The sequence below is a fragment of the Hyposmocoma kahamanoa genome, unplaced genomic scaffold (genome assembly GCF_003589595.1).
Source record: "Hyposmocoma kahamanoa isolate Upper Pololo Valley unplaced genomic scaffold, ASM358959v1 202, whole genome shotgun sequence".
Classification (NCBI taxonomy): domain Eukaryota; kingdom Metazoa; phylum Arthropoda; class Insecta; order Lepidoptera; family Cosmopterigidae; genus Hyposmocoma; species Hyposmocoma kahamanoa.
The window spans coordinates 20,008,009-20,015,925 of record NW_020653726.1 but is presented as its reverse complement, the minus strand read 5'-3'; positions in this window follow the sequence as shown (position 1 = coordinate 20,015,925).

The window sequence follows — 7,917 nt, the reverse complement described above, 5'->3', positions numbered from 1 at the left end:
CTATGCCAACTAAGTCACGGAACCAAAAGCGGACCTTACGAATTTTTCTATGTGCTTGTTGGAGATCTTTGTTTTTCGTTTTTTTAACGACTTGTTTGCTATTTATTTATATTTTGTGAAATTACTCCTTATTTGTTATAATAATAACAATTAATACAAAGATAACTTCCTTTAATCTGACAGGACTCGAATTTTTTTTTTATGTTTCAAGAGACGGGATGAACAAGTCGTGGGCCTGGTATAGCATTTGCAGTGACACTCGGAGCTTTAAATCGCAATGATCTGATGGGCACTGCCACTGGGCCCATTACCCTGAGACATATTCTGGCTTCACACGGCCCGTCATGTTAAAGGCCGGTCCGCACCGCGCCAATTTGAATAGGCTAGCTCGCGCCATGGACTTGTCCGGGCGGTCTCGAGCTGACGTCGCGCGTGCCGGCACGTATGTGTCGAGAGCTTAGTCTGGTGATCTACTCCCGGTCCATCCGACATCCATCCGAAACAATTACTTTGAAATGCATCAAATAAAGCAATACTCGATCAAATTAAAAGTATGAAGAACGCGGAACGCGGCCATCTTCCCGGGGCGCGTTGGCACGAGCTTGCACAGCGCGTCTCGCGAATCGACGGACTATGGGAAGTCGCCTGTACTTTCAAAATTGGAACGCAATAATGCCACACAGGCTTAAATGATTTTTTTTATGTTTGATCTTTGTATTAATCATTATAACAAGTTGGTAATTAGTTATTCATTCATAAAGAGAAATCTGGGCACTATACACCATTCCGAAACCATTAGTTCCGGGTACGGATTGTACCCGCTTGAGTAATTCGATCTAATTTTCTTGGATAAGGGTCTCAGCCTTTTCCGCAATCATCTTCAGAACACAGTTGGTGCTGTAGCGCAATTTGCAACTCAGAGAGTTCGGCATTTTACGCATGATCGCGAAGAAATTATCAATGCGGGTTTTGGCAAATATCCCTGACGCACTACAGAAGCCCGGCAACCCCAACAAAGGCCTAATATATATATTAGGCTGGAGTAATATTACATACATGTATTTATATATATATTTCTGTGTTTTGTTTTTGGTATTTATTACAAATTTCGGCTACAGTCGTCAATTTTGTCATAAAACATGATTAACAACAATTAATCGATCTTAAAAAAAATGAGCAATGTTGGGACAGTGTGGGAGAACGGTTGCTTTTCGTTCGAATCCCTGTGATGTACTCCAGCCTACTTTTTGGTTGTGAGAGCCTTCTTAGGCATTCAGCAGAAAAACGTAAAATAATTCCAGCTTTCTGGTTGAAATTTATATTTATGTAATTGAAGATCAAATTGTTTTAAAAAACTTCAAACGTAATGTTACGTTTTTTTTTTAAAGTTGGTTAAAAAATCTATGAGGAAATAATGATATCTATGTACTATAAAACGCTTAGAGGACGTACAAAAAATAAAGGAAAGGAGCTGCCATAATAAACAAAAATTGAACAACACACAACAAATAGCGGATTTCTTTAGTGTTGTACCATAATCTATCGATAAGTCATTATCGACACGCAAATGTATGACTTGAATATTGTAACTGATTTTTTTATGTTTGTATATTGTTTACTGTAATCAAAGTATGATTAAAACATTTCATTAAAATAGATCAATATTAAACGAGTGGATAATTTTATTTTAAGGAACTGAGAATGCTTATCCGCTCACGCGATACATGCAGCCGTAGACGCATACCACACCTAGAGGTACCGGTGATGATTTTATACCGATTTATCGGATATCGAAGTTATAACAGGTAAAACTAATGCTAATTGCTATTTCGGTAACTACTCTAGCAAACCATAAAGTTTTTAATGCCTGGGTCTGTCATTTAAAAAAAAGAAACAACTTCAAAAATACGTCACGACAATCGTGTGTGTTATTGTTTGGGCTGGTGATTTCGGTGTTTATTTATTGAAAACATACCGTAAGTAGCGTTTTTTAAGTATACCCTGAATATAAACGTTTATAAACTATACTTTAAGGAGTAATTTCATGGTAAACGTTAGAACCGCTCAAACGGAATATTATCATATTTACCCAAGTACACCAAAAAATTCATTAGTGCTTTTTAAGTGCAGGATTTGTGGTGTATTACAGCATTTTATTTGAGATGTTTTTGTTGGTAGTACTGAGGGTATTTATTTAGCAATGCAGAATAATATGTTTTATTTATAAAAACTGTATTTAAACTGAATGCTTTTCTAATTTGCGAAACCAAATTGCCGCCATTTTGCGGTAGGAAGAGCGCTTCGCGTGAGCGGATAATAGAGAAGTTTAGAAAATCGCCGTTATCCACTGCAATGGCATTGTAGATCCTTGTTGTGTTCGCGCACATTTAGTGTAAATCGTCCATTTTTGAAGTTACCTGTATCCTGTTATTGACTAACCATCGTACATCTACCACAGAATAGTAAAGGATCTAAATTCATTCATGTATAAGACCCTCGCCATATTTACTAATGATCGGAAACTGAAGTCGGAAATTGGACGGGATACGGCCAAATTACTTGTAGAAATTCGACATTAAAATGTATTAGATGTTTTGTTAGCAGAAAAATTAGAAAAAAAGAAGGTCTGTACTACTAGTGACTGTACTAAAGGCACATAGGATTTATCAATTTTATATCACAGGGTGACGGGTGAAGTGGCAATGCCCTCAAATCTTTGCGATTAAAACTCTCAGAGACACTTCAACTGACTGGGTCTGTCATTTAAAAAAAAGAAACAACTTCAAAAATACGTCACAACAATCGTGTGTGTTATTGTTTGGGCTGGTGATTTCAGTGTTTATTTATTGAAAACATACCGTAAATACATAGCGTTTTTTAAGTTTACCCTGAATATAAATGTTTATAAACTATACTTTAAGGAGTAATTTCATGGTAAACGTTAGAACCACTCAAACGGAATATTATCATATTTACCCAAGTACACCAAAAATGTCATTAGTGCTTTTTAAGTGCAGGATTTGCGGTGTATTACTGCATTTTATTTGAGATGTTTTTGTTGTAGTACGGAGGGCATTTATTTAGCAATGCAGAATAATAATTTTTATTTATAAAAACTTGTATTTAAACTGAATCCTTTTCTAATTTGCGAAACCAAATAGCCGCCATTTTGCGGTAGGATGAGCGCATCGCGTGAGCGGCTAGTAGGTAATGATTCTTGTTTAATCTATTTTTGTACATTTTATTACAAATTCATGCTAATAATTCAATAAAACACTTAACTAAACATTAGTTTTAACATTTTGCTAGGTATATATTTCCGTTTGACAACCGTGTCTGTACTCTAAAAATGGCGAAATGGACACAGTTGGCATTTAAGATGACGTTACATATTTGCGATTCTCGTGTTTATGCCGAGTCTTTGCACTTGCACTTGCACTCGCTTACGCCAGCCGCTTGCTTTGCGTTGGATTTCTTTGCGTGAGTTTGATACTCTAGCAAGCTTGATATTTCCACGCAAGCAACAAGGAAAGTTGTGGTGGAAAGCACACTGGTCAATCACAGAGACAGACAAACCAAACAAAGGCAAGGCGCCGCGCATGCGCGCATGTCTCTCCGTAACGCAAAGCGGAACCCGTGAACGCCTTAGCGCGGAAGGCCATGTGCCCAGCCAATGCAAGCAAGCCAAAAACGCAAGTGAAAAACTCGTTAACCCGGCATGCATTAGTACAGACCAATCGCTTACGACGGTACGCAGTAGTTAAACAAAGAAAATACCATGTTTATGTTTTCAACGTCGAAACGCATCATATAATTATAACATCTCATTTATGTGTCTTTTGGTTTCCACAGTCTAAGCTTGAGATTTAGCCCCCGTTACACAGTCACTCTATCGCGCGTGATCAAGCCTCGTGGGCAAAAGCCTATACGTGCAATCGTGCGAGATTACCTGTTTGAAGTTTTTAAACTAACGTTCTTTCGCGCGCGATTGAACAGAAAGATCGTCCGTATAAAAGCTAATTGCGCAGGATAGACCGCGTGAAACATCAAGCTTGACACTTAGTACTTTGGACCGTTCTTATCGTAAGCGGCATAGAGTTGGATTTAAGTCTTAAGTGTGACGCTTGACGTCCTTTTGACACTGTACGTGTTCGAGTGTGCGAGTGCGCGATTGCGCGCGCGACTGATGAGCGCAATCGAGTGGTCTTTCCCGTTTTCTTCCAACATCTTTCCCGCTATTGACATTTGACACCTTTGGATAAGTCTACAGTACTCATACAAACATATGGCATGGCATTTGTTCGGCGTTGTTCCAATAATATTATAGATATCAAGGTATAATTTATCGTTATAATTATCTTTTCCAAAGCTGGCTTAAACGCTCTCCTTCTTGCCGGGTTGCCGATTATGAATGTTTAAGGAAACTATATAATCCATAATTTAAATCCGTTCAGAAGTTAACGCACGGCAGCAACTGGGTAACACATCACCAAGCGAATACATAAATTAAGAAATAAATTAACTCAATATATTGCGCACGACAAAAGCCACAATTGCAATAGTTGTTCATATAAAGCAACATTACTAAGACGTGTTGGGAACAACACCGAGCTAAAGTGCCATCAGTCATCGCCAGACGGTGCTGACAGGGGTGAGATCCTATTCTCTGTTCCACTAAGATCATTATTTAACAATACTTAATTGGTATCAAGGGATTTGGTGGACGTTGCTTAATTTAACATGTTATTGTGTCATTTTGGTTTAGGTCGGTTTAGTGCGTCCTTGGAGATACGACAACACAATGCGGTTGTTGTAAGAAAGCAGTAAATCCCGGTTACTACGCAGACGGCTTGGAACGACTTGGATATAACAAAAATTTATTAATTAAATAATAAAAAATATACAACCAATAAAAAAATGAAAGTATCCTGAAGCCATGAGCCAGGTCCAGGACGGAATGTTTGGGCCGAACATTGTGCCGAATATCGTGCCAAAAACTTCACGACGTCCGTGTGCGAGGGAATTGCACAATTTAATTCCGCCTCCCCTTTCCAACAATGGGGGGACCACGCCTAAGCTAGGGTTCCACCTTTATGTTGTGATTACTTCAAGGGTTGGCCTAAAGCGTTTCGCTTCCACGTTTACATGAGGAACAGCCGTGGAGTGGAATTTCTTGCCTGCAGACTTGTTCCCTGAACGGTATATTTTAGGTCTTTTCAAGGCGAGAGCGAATAGGTATTATTTAGATGTGCACGCTCCATCGTCGATTTCATCGTCACTTTTCATCAGGTGAGATGAAGATTAGATGCGCACTTATATTTTTATAAAAAAAAGCGGAATATGAGTATTAACTGTGGAAAAAGGTAGGCCCCAGGCAAATGCTACTCAAACAAGTCGATTATATATAAGCTTCGTCATAAATCTTTTGATAAGTCCTACCGGCTTCAGGCAGAAGGTTTCTGGGCTCGTACTCGCAGGAAATACATATGATATATTGTTAATTTGTCTGCCTCGCAACAAAATATAAAGCTAGCTGTGTCTGCTCGACTTTCTCTACTCTTCATCACTACATCATCTCTGCTAAGTTTAGAGGACGAACTAAAAACTTAAAGTATCGGCAGACATGTCCCCCAGAGCTCAGTTTCTTAGTATTAATAGACAACAATCATTTAGTATCAATAGACAACATCTTAAGTGAAATAAAGCGGCTTTCCTCGGAGCGGCTTGTCACCTCCCACGTAGTCGCACCCGCGCAGCAAGAGACGGGTTTTATCCGTGGTAACGCAGACGCGTCCGCAGCGGTGCACAGCAAAACTTAGGCAAAACCGGTGCGCGGTGATAAGCTGTCATTGTACAAATAATTAATTATTACTATACAATGGGCGGGGCCGATGTGTGACTGTCAGTGTTTGTCGACTGTACGAGGAAATCTGTACGATGCATAATCAAACAATAATCGTTAAAATCTACTCAACCGGAATTTATTATTCAAATTTAAAATTGTCAAATTCATACATTGGTAGGGCAGAGATTGCAACGCCACGTCTCCCTCTTTTCAAGTAGATATGTTCACATTTATTCGCAATATCCACGACTGCTCCAGCCTCTCACGCCACTTCTCGAAACTCAGTCAAGAGGTAGCTACAGTATGATGGGATATCCTGCAATGAGATGGATAGACGACACTGTCAAAACCGTGGGCCATAGACAGATGAGACTACCCAAGGAGCATACTTTATACGCCTTAAAACTGTCATATCTATAAAAAGTCTTAATTTGGTACAGAATTAGCTAATAGTTCTCTATAAATGGTTTTAGAAAAAAGAAATTGTTCTTATAGACTTATTTCACTCAAGTCAAAATTTTAAAACCTGCTTAATACCAAAGAATTTAATTAAGTGTAATCTCTCTCAAGATTTACTCTTATAGTCCTTATTTTAAGTTCATTTGTAGCGCAACTGATTATTTTTAGTAAAATGGTTCTATACACATCCAGTGAAGTTTATTAACACTCTAAAAACTAGAGTTCTTAAGTTTATTCTAGATATATTTAATTTATAGACATTCTGTAGTGTTTGTACTTTTTAACAAACGCGTTATAGCGCGTCTTCAGAAGATTTTATTTAAAAAAATATTACAATTAGGGTTTTTACTCTATTGGACGTTGTAAGAGTTAAATTGCAAAATGGATAAAGTAAAGAATATTAAAAGATCTGGTGGAGGTGGTGAACGTTGAACCTTAACTCACATCATTCGATACAATTAGCGTTGACAATGCCAATTGTTCAAAATCACCAAAAAATCGAGCTTAAAATCCCCAAATGTGGGGAGAGCAAAGTTCATATTTCCCACAAATTCCTCACATCTCGAGTTTTCATTATTTATTAGAAATACATCGCTTAAAAATATAATAAAGGGTTAACAAACTCAAAATGTATTATATAAAATCTATTACCTTTGCTGTGAATGTAAATAGAATGTAAAATGTAAAACTAATTATAGAATTAGATGACCTTAAATCGTTTATTTATTTTAATTAGATTCAACATTAATCTGTAATCCGTCTTTGAAAAAAATTCATTTTTCTTTGCCTACAAAATTAAGTAAATTGATTATTTGTTGTGCATTTGATGGCACTATGTTAATGTTAGAAAAAATCAATGAGTTTCGACCTATTATTATACTTAATATTTAAAGTTGACGAATGGTAAGTTGTGGTGTGGAAGTACCAACTACTCGGCTTTGTTCATCAATAGCTGATTTCGTTTTGCTTACCTTACCAGGGGCCGGCCTAAGAGGGAGAAAGAATCGCGAACTCAACACGCACCGAGTGGTAATTTTACAATTCAGAACCAAATGCTCTAATAATAATTCTATTTAAGCTGATTGTTAATAATACCAAGGACGTGCGATGTTGAAAAACATGTCGATATAGCCCATCACAGTGTTTCTAACAGTAACGATCAAACTAGCGATGCATCAGCAATTGATAGATTAAACAAAATGATAAAATGTTAGAATCCCCACATTTTCCTCACATAGCGCCAATCCCCACAAACTTTAGTTGAAATTCCCCACAATTTGGGGAATTCCCCACAAATTTGTGGGCAATCCTGGTTATAATAGTCGCAAATCGCGCGCGAACCGGTCATGGCCGGTCATGTTTGTTGACAAATAAATAAGTGATAAAAACAATTGAAATGAGCGCGTAAACTACTGTACTTCAATGTTGTGTATGTGTATTGTGCCGTCATCAATAGAATACAGTGAAATCATTGTGTGAAATGTGATTGGCGTCAAGAAATAACCTCAATTTTGTAATGAAAATTTTATTTCCTCCAACATAGTTAGGTATGTCATTAAAATATTCCTCATATTTATATGACAGGGAATTTATCTACCTTTCTAGTCATATAT